Consider the following 21,289-nt stretch of genomic DNA (forward strand, 5'->3'; position numbering starts at 1 on the left):
AGCAGGCCCAGCAGGTCGAGGCTGCGGTGGCTGGGAGCATGCCACTGTACTCCAGTCTGGGTGACATAGTGAGACTTCAACTAAAAAAAAAAAAAATTGCCAAACCCTATACCCAATAGTACAAAATTAAAGCTTCAACTAAATGAAGAAAAAGGTAAGGAAAAGCAACTTTACAAAAAAATAATTCCCTTTGCCTAGCCAAAAAGAAAAAGAAAACAAAAAGCAAGTAGGATTTATTCTGAGCAAATGTAACCTTTAAAGCTAGCATACAGTGTTGAGTTACTGCCTCTGTAGGGTGAGGCCACAGAAGGTTGCTTAACTAGTCAGGTATGATGATTGCAGATTTCTTAGGGTAAGAGCAAAGGTGGAGCTAGGTGGAGATTGTCAACATGTGGGCAGTAAAGGCTGCCTACTCAAACCCTGCACACTTTTACTTGGCTTGTGTGCTATGTACATGGGTGTTTTGGCTCTGGAGAAAAAAGCTGGTGCTGTTAGAAAATGTCGGTTTTACATAGTATCAAAAAGGCTTTACCAGTCTTAAATAACAAAGAAATAGCAAAACAGATTTAGAATTTAATCTCTTGGTTTCTAGGTTTCTAGTCACTTGCTTCATCACTGATAGTGTGCTCTGTTTTTCCAAATTCCATGTGCATTCATAGCATTTGTAGCCCCATTCTTTGTGTCTGTGCAACACACTGTCCTCCAGAGCTCCCATACCTTTAACTATAGTGGTGTGGGCCATCTCTAGGGTAGACACACAGATTTGTGATTCTAGGATGTTATACTAGCTCTGATTGGACAAAAGGTTTTACAGGCTTAAAGGGTTTGTGGGCTGCCTTTTGTTTCAGTAGAGTGCTGGGAATTTAAAATCATGTACCCTTAATACTACCAATAGTTTAAACTTTATATTGTGTAACTTTTAGAAACTATTCAAGACACATGTCTAAACAACTTCAGAAGGATGACACGGGGGTGAGCCTCACTGAGGATGCTGTCCCATGCTACTCCTTAGCAAGACAGTGACAGTCAAAGGTACTGACTTCTTGGTGAGCAGGATTCTAGAAGATGAATCACTGCCGGTCCTCACCCCCACTCTATTATCTGAAGTCAAAAGGCAAAGTTCTTGGTCTCAATCCTATAAAGTCCTCTTTCTTCCCCCTTCCTCCCAATTTTCTGTGTGGTAGTCTTCTTTTTCCAATACTAAGTGGACCTGAATCCCATGTGTAGAAAAAGTTATTGCATCTTGGCCTTTTGGCTAAGATGAAATGTAGGAATAAAAAGTTACACACTTGTGGGATTTGTGCCTTCAAGCTATTTGAATAGAGTTCTTCCTTTCGAGATCCAGGTAGGATGATAGATACTGAGAAAGCATTTTGTATCTTCACTAGGAAGCTGGATTAAGGAATATGGACTAGGATCTCACCCTGCTCTCAGCACTACAAAAGTAAGGTGTTGGCTGCAGGCTATTCAGAGTATAACTATATTTCTATTTGTATTAGTATACTTTGTTAATTAATTACCTTGATAAATATGGTGAATAACTCTTAAGAAACCTACAATTCATTCATTAGCACTCTATGTTTATATGATCCCAAGTGTAACATGAATAAGGCACTTTTTATACTTTAGGCCTCTAGATTTTCCATTTTCATAATGTCATTAGTTTATAAATGAATCTTAGGGGAATTAAGGAAGAAGAGAGGAAAGTGACTAGATAGCAGCAAAAGGTTTGTTTCCTTCCAAATCGGTGCTGAAAGGATGAATATAAGTCTAATCTCAAAAGGAAGCAATAAAAAACTAAAGATTAGCATGTCCCTGAACATAATACAAAAATGGCTACAAACAAACAAGAATTCATCCCAGATAAGACTTTTTACCTTGGCACAGTGGAAAATAAGTAAATTTGGCAGTATAGAATGCTAGTGTCCACTTCTTTTTTGCAGGGTTTCTGAAATCCTAACACCAGAGAACAACAGGTCTACTTTAATCTTGTTACTTCACAGTTGAGAAAAGTAAGGCCTAGAGAAGTCAAGAGAGTTACCTAAGAGTCACTACCAGAAAGTCAACCTGAGCATTCATATTCCTTAGTCCAGAGCTCTGAATAAAGCAACAAATTACCTGTTCTTTTCCTAAGTAACACATTTTTATTCTCAAATTAACCTTAACTTTGTCAATTTTTTTTTCTTTTTGCTAAATTTATACCTCATATATTTTGACATGCCAATGCTGCATTTGGTTACCTTCATTATGCAGTTAAATTAGTTTGCCAAGCACTTTTTAATCATTGATTTGTCTCTTATTTTATTAAAGTGAACTAAAGGTACATTTGTCTTGTCAAAAATTTAAGGGTTTTTATTGTCCTTGTACTAAGACTAAGGCATCTCCCCATCGGTGTCATTTAATGAAGACATTGAATGCACTCTACTTGACTGCCTCCTGCTGCTGGAAGAGCTATGTCATTTTTTAGTAAAGATTATGCTGGTGAGTTGAATGCAGTAGGTACTGGTGTAATGCATTTAGTTATATGTTACATTCATGTATTTCATTTTGCTATTTATCAAGCAGGATTTTAGCATCCTCACAAATTATTATTGGACCCAAGGAACTACCTAGTCAGTTTACTTTCTCTGCTGGAATTAGGATATTAAGTCAATTGGAAAATTTTGATCCATTTATAATGAATTCTAATTCCTGGTCTATAAATAAGTTGGCATGGTCATAATGTTTTATTTTTGTATAATATTTTATATAGTAAACAGATGGGGTTTTTTTGTTTGTTTGTTTTGGTTTTCAGTGCATATTTTATATACTTTGTCAGCCTTTGTTTTCCTGATAACAGTGTAAGGATATATTTGCTTTTATTCCCATTTTGTGGATGACATAACTGAAGCTCAGACATCTTAAGTAATGTATCTAAAGCCATAAAACTAACTAGTAAGTGGCAGAGTCAGTCTAGAACCCCAGGTCATATGACTCCAAGTCTAGCTTTTGTTCTGTATCTTAGCTCCACACTAGTGTTTCTCTTCACATATTATTCTTTAAAATGACTTCTCCTTTTCCTGTCTGGTAGTGATATAATAGAAATGTTTTCAAATTGTTAAATTTGTTTTAGTGGATTCACCTGCCAAAGATGATCTACCTCAAACACCATGATGAGAGGGGAGGAAAGAAAATAAATAGTATCATTATAGAGCTTAAGCTTGAATTAAGTATAAAATTATAAACTCAATTAAATGTGACCAAATGAACCATTTTATAGCTTAACACTATACAGGAGCATATTAATTATGTCAGCAAGAGAAAGAACAAACATTCAGTTTAGAAAAGCCTATTTTTATTTTAGATCCATCAAAATTGCTTCTGAAAGCCTATAACCATTTTCCTCAAGGATGAATCACAAAGTTATTCTGTAATAATTGGTTAAACCATTTGGATCAAGGGGTATGGTCCCAACCTCATACTATATCCTAAAATAAATCCCATGTAGTTTTAAAAAGAAAAAGTAAATTAAATGAATCGGGAAAAGAAAGAAAACAAAATGTAGATGACTATTGTCTGATCTTGGGGATAGGACTGGGCTTACTAAAAAAGTTTAGGAAAAAAAACAGTTAAATTTTGGTGGAAATATATCAATTGATCAATTCAGTAATTCAATAAAAAAGTATAGGCAAAGTTAAAAAGCAAATGACATCCTCTAGAAGATAGTTAAAATATATGTAACATCTAAACATATTGTATAACAGTTCATAAATTATTGGTATCAAAATGAATTTTTAATTAGATATTAAAGTGTAACTAAGTTCAGCATTGTCCTTTGAAATGTATTTGGAACTTGTCATTGACTAGTGAAATGAGAAATGATTAAAAGTAAAGAGATTTCTAGTAAATGCAGAGTAGTACAAACCCTAAGATAGTCTGCACCAATCTACCATGTTGCAAATTCTGAGTGCTGAAATATCATGTTCTACATCATAACAAAATAGGAAGAAAGCAAATATACGATATTGTAAAAAAAACCAAAAGAAAAGGACATTGTTCATACAGCAGAAGAGTTTATATCAGTGGCTGGGTAGTTAACTTATAAGCAAATTTTAAAATGTGTAAAGAAAACACAAGTTAACTTGATATGATGCCATTGTTTTTCAAGATAACATGAAGCCGTCTTGGCAAGATTTAATTGCAATAAATGACTAAAATCATAACCACATTTAATTTTAAAATATGGGTTACAAAATACAAGAAAATATGTCACTGATATCTTATGAAACTGTTACGCATCTGAAACACATGGGGACAGTTGTACAGGATAGCAAAGTTTGCCAGTTTATCACTGGATCCAAAACTCTAAATCAGAGTTATAGTCATGCACACAGAAAAGCCTACACACACACACACACACACACACACACACACACACACACACACACACACACACACACACAAACACACACACACACATGCAATCACACACCACTCTTACCACTCTTGTGTGTGTAGTTTTGTTATTTTGCAGTGCATGGAGAAAGAACAATAAAAGGGATTTTTCAGTATTATGTCTTACCTTTCTTCATTCAGTTCCGTGTTACTGCCTGTTACTGCCTTCCTATCTGTTCTGAAGCCAAGCAGGATATAACAGAAGATTGTAGGCATTAGGATATCATCAGATGCTAACAGAAATTTGTTGAAAGAAAATATGGCTTTAGTGGTGTAAAATTCAAAAACTAAGAACGAGGGATTTGTCATCAAATGTTAATAAACAGAGAAGTGGTAGAGATGCCAGGAAAGGAATAACATGAAATGCTTCAATTATGAGGTAGTACTGGAAGCTTGTTACAGAAAAAGAAAAATTTTCACAACTACCTTTACTAACAACTTCTTTCAAGATTAAAATATAGAAAATGGGCCAGATATCATGATTACAATGTGATTTCTATGTTGAGAATATATTTTTTTTAAGCTGATACACATCTGACTTTCATTTGAAAAATGTAAGTGAAAAAGGTTTCTTAATAAAATATTTGAACCATTCCATTGATTATAATAAATTAACTCCATTGTTTCCATTATTGGTTATGAGACAGATTGATGGATTATACCAGGATCAGAAAGACTTTTCATGGCAATTATAACATATACTCTTATTTATGATTTCTGTCTGCAGGTGTACATGGTTATACAGATAACTTTCCATGTGACTCAGAACACATTAGAAGGGGAATATAATCTGTCCTCATGACACACAAGAATTAGATAACTATTTTTTTTCTGGCACATGAGAGGAAACAGGTAGCATGTGAATATAGTAAATAAAGCACTAGGCAGTGGCAGAACAAGAAGTGGCCTTCGCTTCTGTTTACCTTGTATTTAATTGTCCTTCTCCAGTTACACTTTATTGTTTTTTATGTAGTTCCTCAGAATTTCCTAATACCCACCAAATGTATGTACTTAAATTTGCACATATGCCTCTTTAAGAATACTTGTAATTAGAATATTCTAGGTCCATTAGAAGGGAGAAATATTTGTGTGAATATTCATCTCATATGAGGATAGAGTATAATCTATTCTTATAAACTTTCCTCAGGTATCTAACAATTTATTTCATACATGAGACATGTAGTTAGGTTACTTCATTCAAAGAGAATTCTATAGTAGAAAATAGCTATATCTGGAATTTAAAATATATTGACTCTGCCTCACTGACTATAGATGACATTTGTTTCAGTTCCTTTGTTTATAAGGGGCACAGAAGGGTGATATTTATATATACAATTCATAGAATTAGTAGCTTCAACTTAACAAGTGCTACTCTTCAGCCTTTTCTCAAGGTTATGTTGGAAGTGGTCAGGTCATTTTATGATTTCCTTGACAGCAGTGAACTTGGCTGTCAAAGGCTACAGTATTTGCTAATTTGGTCATTTGACCAGGTTGTTCTTTCAAAATCATTTGTCTTAATTCTTTTTTCTATTTTCCAAGCCCTGCATATTTCTAGTTGAATAAAAATAAATAGAAAAGGCTACTCAGTATTCTGAAGCTAGCCAGTTATGTTTGCACCACTTAGCTGTATAGGATTCAGAAAGAGAGACTGTCAGATTCATGAGAGCCAGCTGAAAACCATTTGCTTCTTTCAAAAGACAATGGGAATGAATGATTCTGGTGCATGTGTCATGAATGTCGAGAAGCTCATCTTACGGTTAAAAAAAAAATTCATTGGATGGCTCTAAAGAGATATATGAGAAACCTAAGGATTCTGTGATTTACCTAAGACACCCCAGATCACATCAGTTAAGCATATTAAAATATACACATATGCATACTTACATGTATAAACATATATGTGTGTGCATATATGTATGTTTGTGTTTTTATATAAGGAGTATTATATTTTAATATATCTTTTAAGCTAAAATTGTCCAATGTTATACATGGTCACAAAAGTCTTTCCCGTAAAAGCTTATGAAGGGGATGAAACTAGAACATATTTAATTTGAATATGTGTATAATGCATATACGTAGGCACAAGTATATTTTAATTTATACTTAATGTATTTGCATTTATAATTAATAAAAGTTTATTCTGATATAAAGTGTCATGAGTTTGCAGAATCATCAACAATGCCCTAAGTATATTGTTTCTTTTGATTTTTTATTCCATTAACATTATAACCTCTTAAAGCTAGCAGTCCATACCAACTACCGTGTTTTTATCTGTTAGTGCAGTGCTGAGTATAGACAAATAAGTATACTTGATGGGTTTAATCAAATATGTTGAACTTCACCTACGTTTTTTAAGCAATGTGGCCATCCGTTATCATAAAGTTACAGTGATTTCCCAACACATTCATTTGATATTTCCATCCCTGACAGTTCACAAATCCCCTCATATTTTGACAGCATTATATTCTGTTAAGAGAGGAAAGCGGGAGATATCTTTTATACTTCAATGACGTGTGAGCTGTGGCCAAACCTGATTCAAGGTAAAGGGGAGTAAATGTGGAAAGAAGAATTAACAAGCAGAGAATTAAGCACCTTGGGAGGGTAGTGTCAGGGCAGGTCATAGGTAGGAGGAAAAAGTTCAGCCATAAACTACAGCATGTTTCTGAGAGAAGGCAGTACTTATTTTACCCTTATCCTATTTTTTACAATCTCCCCTTATAATAGTCAGCCACTCTCGATATAAGTAATCATTCCATAAAGTGGTTTTTTGAAGATTAAATTAACATATGTATATATATATATATATATATATATATATATCTGGGCTTAAAAACTGATAATGCATGGCTTATAAAAATAACTTGCTTTATTATGGTATATAGTTTAAATTGCTTTTATTCCATATATATGGAATATATATGCATATATACACACATATGTGTATCTATGTATGTGTATGTATTTATCTATATTAAGATTAACCAATGACATAATTCAGCATTCCAGTCTCTCAAGCAAGTAATTATGGAAAGCTTTCTCCAGGGACATTTCTTCCTTTATATCATGCTCCTTGCCCCTTTATTGAAGCAGTGTCTATTTTTCCTTCTTTCTTTATCACCAGAATGTTCTAGTTTTTGTGAAATGTTAGTCTTCTCAGCACTGAAGCTGAAACCTTTGCATATACCAACTGCTGTTTTCAGTTCTGATATGAACCAGAGCTTGGTGGAGGGGTGAGGAAGGGAGACTTCCTAAAATGATGTTGTTATTGATAGAAACTTTTTTTTTTTGAGTTGGAGTCTCACTCTGTCACCCAGACTGGAGTGCAGTGGCCGCTCCCAGCCACCACAGCCTCGACCAGCTCCGGTGATCCTTCCGCCTCAGCCTTCCGAGTAGCGGGAATTACAGTCGCGCACTACCACGCCCAGCTGGTTTTTTGATTTATTGTAGAGATGAGGTCTCACTACCCAGGCGGGTCTCCAACCCGCGGGCTCAGGCAATCCTCTCACCTCAGCCTCCCAAAGGCGTGGGATTACAGGCTGAGCCACCGAGCCCGGCTAGTATACAACTTTTTATAAGCATTCTTCAACTATGGCTCTTCCAGGCTACTTCTGGAAATGACATGTTGTAAAAAGACCAAGCTATTTAAATATTGAAAGGATTTTTCAATATGCTTATTTTAGGGCCACAAAATGCTGTTTCATACTCATTGTGGAGCTTAGTCGGGAAAATGGATATTTATGTCAAAAATCTTTTCTAAACAGGCATATTGAAAGACTTGGATCATACATGAAAAATGTACAAAGGTATGCACATTGCATATGCTCAAATAGTCAATTTATAACATTCATGTATCTTAGCCATATCTTTTATGATACTAAGTGATAATTGAACATATTCATTTAGCATTTGACCCATTTTAAGTTCTGTTGAGATTATGCTAAAACAAAATGCTTTTTTAATTAGAGACTTTAACATAGTATATTTGACAAAAAAAAATCAAGATGGGTATACCTGTCAAGGGTCAGGCAGTGTTTTTAAGATGCCATAGGACAGGAACACTCAGGCATGTATACTTGTAACACATTAAAGGCACCCTTACCAGAAGTGATACCATTTGGCAGAATTATTTTAATGGCCTAGATCCTGTTTCCATGACTCTATTACCAATTACCTTGACTATGTTTTCAAAACATGCTCTGAATATTGGCTTTTGGCATCTCCCTCATTCTAATCTCAGCTTGTCATAGTGACCTCCTATTACCTCCTCACCTCCTGGTATTTGCTACTGCCAGAGTCTTGAATCATGAATTGAACCCACTGTCATTAAATTTTGGCACTGGTCCTAACCAATCGTTTATCATGCTAGCAATATCTTTACTGATGTGTTTGGCTAAATTAATAACTGACTTGGATATTTGCATGTTTAATCACTCAAAAGGAATTATTTCATCAATAGAGTAAAATATGTTATGTCATATAGTATGACATCATATAACAATGTCTACAGAGTTCAGTTGAAACACTTTAACATTATAAACATAATATAAACCCAAGTTAGATTGAAAGCCACTAATTCAGCAAGCATTTTATGGGTTTTATGGGCATCTTTTAAGATTGTCTATGGGCGGTTTGTAACAACAGTAATTACAAAAATGGTGATGATGGTGATAACAGCTCATATTTATTAAGCTCGTAGTATATGTCAGACTCTGTTCTAAGCACTTTACATAAATTAATTTATTTAATACTACAGCAACCTTAGGAGACAAGAGCCATTCCATTTTTGAAGTGAAAATACCGAGGTACCAAGCAGTTAAGTGACATGTCCAAAGTTACAAAACTAGGACACATCAGAGCCAAAATTTGACCTCTGTTTTTTTCATGCCTCAGATTGAGTAAGTATGATTTGTCTTGCCTTCTGCCCAGTATTTGATTAATAAACTTTAAGGAGCTACACACAAAAATAATATTTTCATTAAGTGTTGCTTATCCATCATGATCCATATATACAGAGGACTAAGCAGTGTGCAGTGATGATTTTCCTACTGGAATTCCCATTTGATTTGTAAAAGGAGGAACTTTGCCACAAGGGTGAATCATGGAAACGAAAAAGTTCTATTGTCTTTCCCTGTAAAGATTCTTTATATCCATCCATCCATCCCTCCCTCCCTCCATCTAGAACTTACTGTGTGATCAACACTAATAGGTGATAAGAATATAATAGTAATACCTGCACACGTATGTTTATCGCAGCACTGTTCACAATAGCAAGAACCTGGAAGCAACCATGCTGTCCATCAAAAGAGGACTGGATTAAAAAAATGTGGTACATATACACGATGGAATACTACGCAGCCATAAAAAAGAACAAAATCATGAATTTTGCAGCAACCTGGATGGAACTAGAGTCTATAATACTGAGTGACCTCTCACAGAAACAAAGATCTGAGTATCACATGTTCTCACTCATATAATGAACCTTGAACATCCAACATAATACTATAAGAAAATGACTGACAGTGGTGGGAAACTATGGGGGAGAGGGGAAGGGAGATGGGAGTAAATATCTGTCTGGGGATGGGGAGACACCTCTTATCAACAAGGGTGCCTGAACAAAGCATATTTGTATACCTAACCTTTAACTGTACCCCACAATATCATAATAAAAAATATTGATTAAAAAAAAAGAGAATATAATAGTAAACAAGCCATGGTCTCTTTTTCAGAAAATCTAATTGAACTCAGAGAATAGAAACCCATTTATCCTTGTTGATTATATATTCACCTGCCTGAAGGCAGATTAACTCTGAAGGAGTCAACCAGTTCTGAAATTCAGATTGTAACAATAAATTTTACTTCAAAATAGAATTTAATTGGCTTAATTTGTTTCAGTCTATTTTCAGATTAGTTTGGATCTAATTAATGCATTAGCTACTATTAGATAAAGAGTGCTTTTTCTGTTAGCTACTTTTGCCAAAAGGGAATGATTGACAAAGTCCTATATAAATTTAATGCACAGAATAGTCTATTTTCCACGGGAATATATATTTAGGGAAGAACGTATAGACTTTCTGGGTGTTTCAAGATAATAAAATATTCCAACAAATGTTCATACAAAAAATATCTTTTGAGTAGGATGTTCATTCTGTTGGCCCAGAATTAAGTGGCCTATTATGTAAGTCTTTGCATTATTTTAATTTTTATCATAATTATTTTTTAAACATTAAAGTAGCAAAAAGATGTTTTTAATATCCTTCTTCCAATAATCTAAAACAGTGATCAGTTCTTTGTGTTGCCATGTTAAGGGTTTTTTTCCCTAGTTGTTGTCCATAGGTAATGTTCATAGTGCATTTATTCTACACGTGTGTGTGTTTGTGTGTGTGTGTGTGTGTGTGTGTGTGTGTATTTTAACTTGGGATTTCACTCTGTTGCCCAGGTTGGCGTGCAGTGGCATTATCAGGACTCACTGCTACCTCAACCTCCTGGACTCAGGCCATCCTTCTGCCTCAGCCTCCCAAGAGCTGGGACTGCAGACACATGTTTCCACGCCCAGCTAATTTTTTGCAGAGATGAGATCTCACTACTTGCTTAGGCTGGTCTCAAACTCCTGGTCTCAAGTAAGCCTCCTGCCTCAGCTTCCCAGTGTGCTGGGATTACAGGCATAAGCTACCACACCCACCCTACATTTAATATTTTTAAAGCATGATACTGTTTCTGTGTTGCTACATTTTCTTCATAATTATTTATTATGTAGTCCTAAGTCAAATTGATGTGCCATACTTCATCAAATCAGTCTCCTACTATAGCGCACAAAGACTTCAACCCTTTCATTATTAAAAATAACTTTACAATTTCTGTCTTTAACTTTGTATCTTGTATCTCCTTCCTTGATTTGACTATTTCCTCCAGATGTGCCAAGATCTTTAAACTTTTCTGCTCTCGAATTTTCTAGAGAAATTATTTTCAAAGAAAATTGTATGGATGTCCACAATCATCAGGAATAAACAGATATATGAGTTTCATCACAGCCTCAAAAACAGTAACATCAACAAAGTTTTATGAATTTTGTTTATGTTACTCTGACTTCCAAAGAGCAATTGAGTCAGCTGGTCATAAAAACAAATGAATGAGGCTGGGCTCGGTGGCTCAGCCTGTAATCCCAGCGACTTTGGGAAGCCAAGGCAAGTGGACTGCCTGAGCCTGTGGGTTCGAGACCAGCCCGGGCAACCTGGCGAGACCTCATCTCTACAATAAATAAATCAAAAATTCACTGGGCATGGTAGCTCATGCCTGTAGTTCCAGCTACTTGGAAGACTGAGACGGATGGATCACCAGAGCCCAGCAGGTTGACGCTGGGGTAGCCTTGAGCATGTGTGCCACTGCACTCCAGCCTGGGCGATGGAGTGAAACCCCAACTCAAAATAACAAAACAAATGAATACACAAATGCAGTAAAATGTAAAAATAAATATGAGACATTTTTTTAAATTGTGCCAATAAATATACAGTAGTAACTTTTTTTGTAGTCGTTTAAATTCCTGTGCCTCTGAGTGAAAAACAGTATTTTCCCATTTAAAAAATTAACTTTACTCATTAATTGATTCCATATGTCCTTGGTTAATTTGTTAATTAAGATCAAATGTTTTACTCTTTATGTTGTTTAATTTCTTTATATAACACATATTTGCTACAAATGCTTCCCCATTCTCCACTTTAATTTTAGTTATATGGTTATAATTTTTAAAAATCTTATCAAGAATTATAACTATGATCTGATATATTTTTATTTAAAGTAGTAATATAATTTTAACTTATTCTCACATTATTATTATTATTATTATTTTTGAGTCAGAGTCTCATTCTGTCTCCTAAGCTGAAGTGCAGTGGCACCCACGCTCATGGCTACTCCAGTGTCAACCTGCTAGACTCTAGTGATCCTTCCACCTCAGCCTTCCAAGTAGGCGGAACTACAGGCATGCACTACCACGCCTGACTAATTTTTTTTTTTTTTAATTGTAGAGACAAGGTCTCGCCAAGTTGCCCGAGCTGGTGTCAAACCTGTGGACTCGGGCAATCCTCTCACCTCGGCCTCCCAAAGTGCTGGGATTATAGGCTTGAGCCACCACGCCCAGCCTCATTTAATTTTTAAGTGAAATATTTGTTGATTTGGAGCCATAAATGCTAATTGAATCTTCTAGAGCTGATATTATATACTAACTACATTATTTTGTTAGGACCATTTATCATCTTCATTTTAATAATTTCAACAGGAGTTGCTTCTTAATTAGTATAGCTTTTAGACATGCCACAGTTCCTTTCATTTCTGTTACAGAAAAATCTCTCACTTAAAACATTTATTTTTCTACTTCGTTTTCCAGCACTGTATTTTCCCTGGCTTTGTTCATTCTGGAGTTTCACAAACACTGTGTGGCTTTATATGGTTATGGCAATGATGAGACACTGACTTATGGAATTAACATAGACACGTAGAAACTATTTCATGGTGCTGACATAACAAGAAACCAGTTCTGGGCTATGATTGAGATCAGGAGCTACTGAGGTTCAACAGTTTCTATTCCACAGAGTGCCTTTTTGTCCCAAATGATTGATGACATTCTCCTGCCCTATTCTCCACAGATTGTAAGAGCACTATTGCAATCTAGAGCTTCTGTAGATACCCGCTTCATTAAGCATGATCCCAAAATGTCATTTAATTTATTTCTTAGATTGAATGTCTCATTAAACTCTGATGAGGCCAGGAGCTACTTTGGGCTGGACTTGTTATGAAGCACTCTTTTCTTAAAATTTTGTTCTGTCCCTCTTGGCAAAGGAAATGGACAAGACAGTGAAATCAATGCACAGTGCACTTTATCTTTGACAAACTGAAATATTGTTTTGCTAAAATAGGCCCTTGGGGTAGAGAGATTAAAATCACACATAAAGTAGATCAGCATAAAGAGTGAATCTATGAACTTATATAGTCTTTGTTATAATTTTATTTTTTCTAACCCATTTTGCCTTATTTGGACAAACAGAGCCTATCTACTTAATTAAACAAGATCCTGACCTCCTCTAGCCCCGTTTGAAAAGAAATGTTTTCTTTTTGTTTCAGTTACAAGATGAAGTGAGGGTATGGGTAATGTTCTATCCATTTTTAGTAATTTTTAAATCTTATTTTTACTTTAAAAAATTTTTTTAAATAAAAAAATTTTTTATTTTAGTGATTTTTAATAGTTGTTTTTTTTCCTCTTTATGGAATAGATATATAGTAAATGACAAAACAAGAAAACCTTATAGTAATTGTATTTTCTCTTTAGTTTCCATTGTAGAATCAGGAGTATTGTTATAGGCTGGTATAGTTGAGGGGGCGAGTGCAGAAAAGGAGGTGAATCCTTCAGTAGATCAAAGTAAAAACATTTCACAAACAAGGAATTAAGATGTTGCCAGTCCTGGGTCATGCTGGTTATTAAAGTGAGATTTGTGGATGCTTTCTTCGATTTGGGGTCACCATCTCGCAGCTGGTTTTTCTTTCCTGACTGTACCCCGTCACTCTGCCACACTACACACTCAGAACAAGAGTTTCACCTCTGTGCTTCTCTGATTTTTTTCTCTGAGTCCTTGTATTCCATATTAGAGGACTGCTTTGCAGTCTAACACTTTGTAAATCAGTAGTGTCATCTGGTATATTGTGCGCTGTTGCCCAAAATGTCTTGGTTTTGAAGTTTCTCACTTTGTAAACTGTTAGTTCACTACCTAATCAAATTTGAAACTTTGAAAACTTGCATTTGTGTACAGGGTTAGTGGTAGTATTTTAGCATGAAAAAATAAATTTAACTTTGAAAATAACAAATCAGAGACCTATAAATAAATAAAACAATTGGCCTAAAGGATTGTCAGTCAACCTCCATGTTTGATAACAAGAGAAGAAAAGAAAATCTGAGACCATTCCAATATGTATGTTAGTAATATCTTGGGATTCTACCTTTCCAATGAATGAGTTTTAGTTGTAAAATCCTTAAACATTTATTAATGTGATTTGAGATATGATATACTCTTCTTTATTCTGTCTTCTGAAAAATAAATATCCTTCAGCATCTAAAATGCCACTTGTCTTATCACTGTGAAATATCATTAGGAATAGATAAAACTGTCAGAAAATGAGTGGGCAGTGAGACAGTTATTTAATGAACATGTTCAGTGTATGTTATCTATCTGTATTTCAAAGCATGTAAAAGTATTGATTGTGAGTCTCCATTTTGTGGGTTATTTGAGAAAAAAAGTATTAGAACCTTTGGTTTATGTTTTGTTTAATCATAAGCTGCATGGTGAGGGATGCCTGATTTTGATTTTGCCTTGTTTAAATAACTTAGGTTACTTTTATTATATTAATTTTAAGGTAGGCTTAAGCAAGGTCCTGTTCTTCCCTTTCTCACTAAAAAATAAATAAATAAATGAACTAACATGAATTCTGAAGGTTTTTTAAATTTAAACTTTCAGACTGTGCTTATTAAAGATGAAAGCAGTGTTGAGTGCTATGGGTAATCCTCAGGATTTAGTCACAGAAGGACCTAACTTTGAGTCCTTCCTCTGCAGGTAACTAGCTGTGTGATATCAGGCATGTTTATAACTTCTCACTTGAGATATTAGTCTCCTTTTTGCGTACTCAAGAACATCTGTGATTTTTGATTTATCACATTGCGTAGCTTTTCAAATTAGTAAGTAAGAAGTCATTGGTTAAATAGTTGAAAGAAAGGTTGGGATATTTTTATCATTATACAACCATTATGATGTTTTATTCTTGCGTGTATGATGTAAAGGAATGGTCGAAATGTTTAGCAAATGGCGTTTGGATTGGTGTTACTTAGAATTTTTCTTTGAATCTGGAATTCACATGAAGATTTGATAACATAGGGGGTGCCAAAAAATGTATACACATTTTAAGAGATGTTATCTATGTATTACTTTTTAAAGTTGAATTAAATTATGGTAGCAATGTGTAGTATGACATTCACTCCACTAGGCTTCAGCCATTTTCTTTGGCGTTCCTACCTCTTGCATGGTGACGCGAACATTGATTTGATTTGATTAATGCCATCTTTTGAGCGAGCATCATAATAAAAATGTGTGTACATTTTTTTTGGCATCCTCTGTAGATCAATGTTCTGTTCTCTATAGAAATTACATCATTATAAAGAAAGGAATTGCACATGTTTTTCTTGTTGGAGCATATGAACCTTAACAAGGCAACCTGAGACTAATTACTAAGATATGAGATGAAAATGTGTTAAAATCATAAAATAATAGACATATTTCAGGCTCTAACTTTAGTTGAAAATATAGATCACATTTTGATTTCTCTAACCCAAGACTCTCCCTGTTTTTTTTTTTCCTCTTTCTGTGCTATTCATGATAATCTCTTAAGAATGCTTCTATTTTCACTTGTTCCCAAGATTAAGAAATGCGTTTTCATTGAAATGTTAAAATATGCACATTGTGTGGCATTCCGGTGTTAATATCATGAAGACAGCAGCTAAGCCAGTTCTTGCATTTCCTATCAAATTGCTATTAGTTACCAAAGCCACCTGCATACTATTATATGTCATGTTTTAGAATTTTGCTTTACTTTATCAGATGCTAAGATACAGCAAATATTGTTTTGCATCTTTTAAAAATGTTTCCAATAACTCGAGACTATATTAAATATTAGTAAAGAACTGAATGTACTTAGGCAATATCAATTGCACTCGATTTACAGTGGAGAATCATTTTGTTAAAATGGTTGTATTTTTAATTTTCCTAATTCATTCAACGAATAGTTATTTAAATATCTATATATCAGACACTTTGAGGACATAAAGATAAATAGTTTGTAGTACCTGCCATCTAGAACCCCACATGTAGTAAGGGAAACAGATATCTAAGCAAGTAAATTACAGTACAGCGTGTTAACTCCCATCAATATTAATCTCAATACTGTGGAGTACCGTGGCCATAACAACCAACTCTGTCCATTGAAGTCCAGGAAATCTTTGCTGAGCAACTGACTTTGATCTTGATCTTGGAGGATGAGAAGGGATTTTGCACAATAAAAAGGAAGGAATATAAGGGCAAGGAATTGCATGTATAGAAAAATTGTGTCATAAGAGGATCCATATATTAGGGAATAGTTCATTGTAGGGGCATAGAATCAAATCTTTTCTACTTAATAACTTAAAAGCCAATCTTCTATTTTGACATTCCATAGACTAAACTACAGTAATCGCGGAATTTGAATTTGACGTGTTTCTACTAAAAAGTAAGAAGAAAAAATATTCCTTTTATGCGTGTTTAGTAATGTTAAAAGCTGTAATGTCAGTCGGGTGTGATGCCTCTTGCCTCTAGTCCTAGCTACTCTGGAAGCTAAGGCAAGAGGATCACTTAAGCCCAGAGGCCTATGTTGCAGTGAACTATGATCATGCCACTGTACTCTAACCTGAGCCACCAAGCAAGACCTTGTCTCTAAAAATTAAAAAAATAATTTAAAAATTGTAATGACTTCATATTTAGAATTTTCTTAGAAAATTATTTTAAAAGAAAAAGGGTCTTAAATTTTAAAATGACTATTATAAACTTGAGTATTAAGTTTGTTTTTCTTAAGTTATTCAGTTTTTTATATAATAATAAGCACGGTTTAGATAAGAAATGCTTAACTTGGTCAAATTTTAGAAATTCCTGTAATGAAAATGATGGGTTGGTTTAGTCTCCTATAATCTTGCTTAAGAAAAAAATCCCCTAGTATTCAATTTATATATAGCATGCAATCTGGATGAATAGGTTTAGATTTTGTTTGGTTTTTAATAACAACATGCATAAAGGAAATATAATGATCTCATCATATCTGTCTCCTTCTGAGAGACAGTGGCCTACTGGTCTTCCTCTCAGGATCCTTCTAATATAGTTTTCTTGGATGTTAAGTGGTTTTGTTTCATTTAATCTCAGTAGTTTATTGCTTTAGAGGTCTTTTACTGAGATGGGTCAACATTCCACATTGAGTACATTTTTCTTTCTAGTCATGCAAGAATACAACTGTTAACAGTGATATGAATCATTCATGTACACTAAGAGGGAAATAGGTTCCAGTTGTTTCAAAAACTGTTAATTTCTAGTTCTAACCATGGGTAGCTTTGTGAAGTCAATCATATCACTGTCTGTGGAAAAGATAAATGGGAATTAAATTCTTTGCTCACTATCAGCTGTATCATTATTGAAGATGAAGGCTAAGGAGATAATTCCTCCACTGAGTTTTCTGTCATTTATCCAATAGGCCTTCATATGGCCTTTTAGCCATGAGATTGTATAGTAAGGAACTGCAAGGTGCTGTGTGAACCTTTGTACTTTATATTATAATCTGTTAGATAAATAATGAGGGTTTGACTGCTTGTTTGTGCTACTAAGCGGCTGCTACCCTCTGCTGCCTAAGTTCATTAAATTCCAGTAGTAGAAAACAAAGTTACCTATATAGACACACATGCATTATATATATACAGTTCATGCACTTATATAGAACACATATGTACTGTTGATAGGGAAAATTGTAGTTTATAGCTTATACACTTCAAAAAATTTCATTTCTGAAGATACAAGTGTGAAATTGACCCAAAGTTTCAACAATCAAATCTTGAAATCAAAATTACACTAGTTTCCTTTGTTTGTGTAGCAATTAACCCCTTTTTGATAGTGTCAGAGACTTATTCACTGGACTCAGCTGTTGAAAGCATTTTAAACAGCTGCTGTATCAGTCCGAAGACTGGTAGATTTACTTGAGAGATGTTGTATATAGTGTTTCTAAGCAAGGAGTGCTATTGTACAAATACAAATACTGTTGAGGCCTCAATTAATGAATCTTATGTGGGAAACATCTTTTAAAATGATGTTGACCATCAAAGATATTTTTTGTACAGGGAAGTGTCATATGGGTTATGGATAAAATTGTTAGTTCATGCTATGTATTTTCTTTAGAACGCAATAAATGTTTGTTAAGAGAAGAAGGGGTCAGGTAGGAAAGAAGAATCAGATTGTAACATTTATGTGATCCTAACAGAGGAATTACATATTACAGATAAAAGATACCCATCCTTTGAGCCCCATGTCAAATGCCACCTCTTCAAAGCTATGCTCATCACTGCTACCTTCCCTGTGCCACTCTTGTGCTTATTAGATGAGAGGGTCAAGGCCACATTAAAAACTGTGGGATTGTTTCATCTCACTTCAAATGCATCTTGTTTCCTTGAACCACATGGAAAAGTAGTTGAAGTCACTATCATACTAATTTCAAATCTTACTTAATCCTCCCCCCCACATTGGAAGCTCACCTGCTACAATAATGGAAAAGAAGAAACTCTCTCTCTCTTCTCCAGTTTCTTGTGGGTGCTTATCCTGCTACCTTCATAATCACACTCCAAAGCTGTTCTGTTGATGGTGGCTATGTTCTGCTCTATGTCTGCTGACTCTACTCCGTGACTGCCACCAGACTACCCTGTTTTCCAGGAAGCCACCTTTCTGGCCTCACCCTGAAGAAAGGAGACTTTTCTCTCATCATTTTATTCTTTTCCCAACTAAACAAATATTTGCTCGTAATGTCACATGAGTGTTCATTCATACTTTTTAAAAAAATTAACATCAGTGCACACTTATTTTTGGAAAAAGAAAGTTAGAATTTCTGAAAATTTACAGCTGGGCATATTCTAGAAGTACAAAGGACAGCACTCCTCATTTCTCTTAAAAATTTAGGGCACACTTTTTATGTGAGATGACATTTGAGCTAGTTCTTGAAGGTGACACTATAAAGTACATATAATAAATAACTGTAGTAAGTTATTTGAATGATCTCTTGTTATTGTGATATCTTGTAGTTACATGTATTTTATTCCACTGGTTTTATCTATTTTAGCATCCTGATTAAGCAGGAAAAATCAAATACTGCCTGGCAATACAAGAAAAAAATGCAAACCAAGTACAGTTGTCCTTCAATATCCTTGGGGGATTGGTTCCAGGACTCCTGTGGATACCAAAATTCACAGATGCTCAAGTACCTAATATGAAATAGTATCCACATATAACCTACTCCCATCCTCCCATATACTTTAAATCATCTCTAGGTTACTTGTAACACCTAATACAGTCTAACTTCTACATAAATAGCTGTTATACTGTATTAGGTTTTTAAATTTGTATTATTTTTGTTATTATATTGTTATTTATTGATTTTTTAAAAATATCTTTGCTCCACAGTTGATTTAATCTATGGATGAGGAATCCATGGATAAGAGGACCAATTGTATATATTCTAACAATAAATTTTCTTGTCTGTAAGATACTGTAACTCATACTTAAAACAATAAGTTATTTACTAAAGTCAGAATAGGATATCTTAGGCCCCTTCTAAATACAAAGATCTGGTAGAGAATCTTCTAGAGAAATTATTAGACCTTCACATAATTTGTTGAGTATACAATGAATACGTTTTGTGTATATGGGCTTAGCAGACTGGTGTAGGCTAAGTTGTGTATAAAAAAAAGTTTCCTGTGCTCAGCAGATTCTTCTGAATGCAAGTCATGGAGAAATGGATATAATGACTTCAATAGTAAAATTTAAAATCTCTATGCTCAATTTTAATATTTTAGTGATTTTTATGATAGACAATAAACCTGCATAACCATACGTACACTATTTGATTTTTTTCTTATAGGGATATAGGAAAATGGAATGTAAATTATTTATTGACTCTTTGAAGTGAATGTCAGGATTATTTTTATTGTTTGGGGAAAAAACAAATAAAAGAAGGTGAATAGGTTTTCTTTCATGATACTTTCGAAGGTTTGGAAGGGAAAAATAAAAAAAGGAAAAATGTACCCATATCCAATAGGTTTTATAAGTGTTGTTGTTGTTTTTGAAAAATTACATCTTAGAGTCACATTTTTATTCTTAGGAATTCACAGCTAAAATTATAATGAAATTCATTGAATAAATATGACCGAGTATACGTATATTAGCTTTATATGTTCTTTAGGAATAGCAATAATGCATAAATGGAATTAAGAGTTCTAAAGAGAAACTCTCTTGGTAAAGGTACATACTTGCCCATAGTTGTAGCCTTATTGTTATCCCAAGATAGACTTCATATTTCTGCACCATCATTTTTCATCTTACCAACTGAATATGTTTTATAGATGTCAGAATGATTAGATTTACCATCTGCAAAATACTCATCATTGAGAATTATAGACCACTTAGAAGATTGGCAAGGGCAAGTTAAAACTGAAGATAGGCCTCTCAACAGGCACTCAAAACCATAGCCATGGTTCAGTGAATTTTCAGGAATATTTCCTTTTCATGATAACAAGGGGGGGGCAGTTTATATTTTGAGATTGTTTGCAGAATAAACACTGGGAGCAGAGAATTGCACCTATATTTATTACCAAGCCGCATTTGTTATACAATTTTCCTCCTTTCCACTTGTACCCCACCTTTCATCATAACGTTATTTCCTTGGCTGTCCTTTGTTGCATGTAACTCAGGTCAGGCCTGACTTCTAGGAGCCTGCTTTTTTTGTACTTCCCACTAGAGATGTGAAAGTTCTGTTTTTAAGACACCTGAAAGCACATAAGTTTCATTCTGACAAGTCTTTTTTTTTCAGTATGACTTTATCAGTGCTTACAAATTTTAGAAGGAGGAAAAAAAGAAATCTAGGATGACCTTTATTGTCATTATTTAACTTGAGCCTTGAGGAGAGCAAAGAGACCAACAACTTGAAGATGTAGGTTTACTGGTAAACACTTCTGTTCCACCATCTGCTTCCCGCCACAACATCGGAGATT

At 34.4% G+C, this 21,289-nt stretch overlaps 1 protein-coding gene across 1 annotated transcript in view; it reads left to right on the forward strand.

The window, feature by feature from the left end:
• The window catches only part of DIAPH2 (diaphanous related formin 2), a 650,570-nt gene that overhangs the window by 280,299 nt on the left and 348,982 nt on the right, over positions 1-21,289 (forward strand). The window lies entirely within an intron of this gene.

This window comes from Carlito syrichta, unplaced genomic scaffold (genome assembly GCF_000164805.1).
Source record: "Carlito syrichta isolate Samal-C Ts95f unplaced genomic scaffold, Tarsius_syrichta-2.0.1 Scaffold316004, whole genome shotgun sequence".
NCBI lineage: Eukaryota > Metazoa > Chordata > Mammalia > Primates > Tarsiidae > Carlito > Carlito syrichta.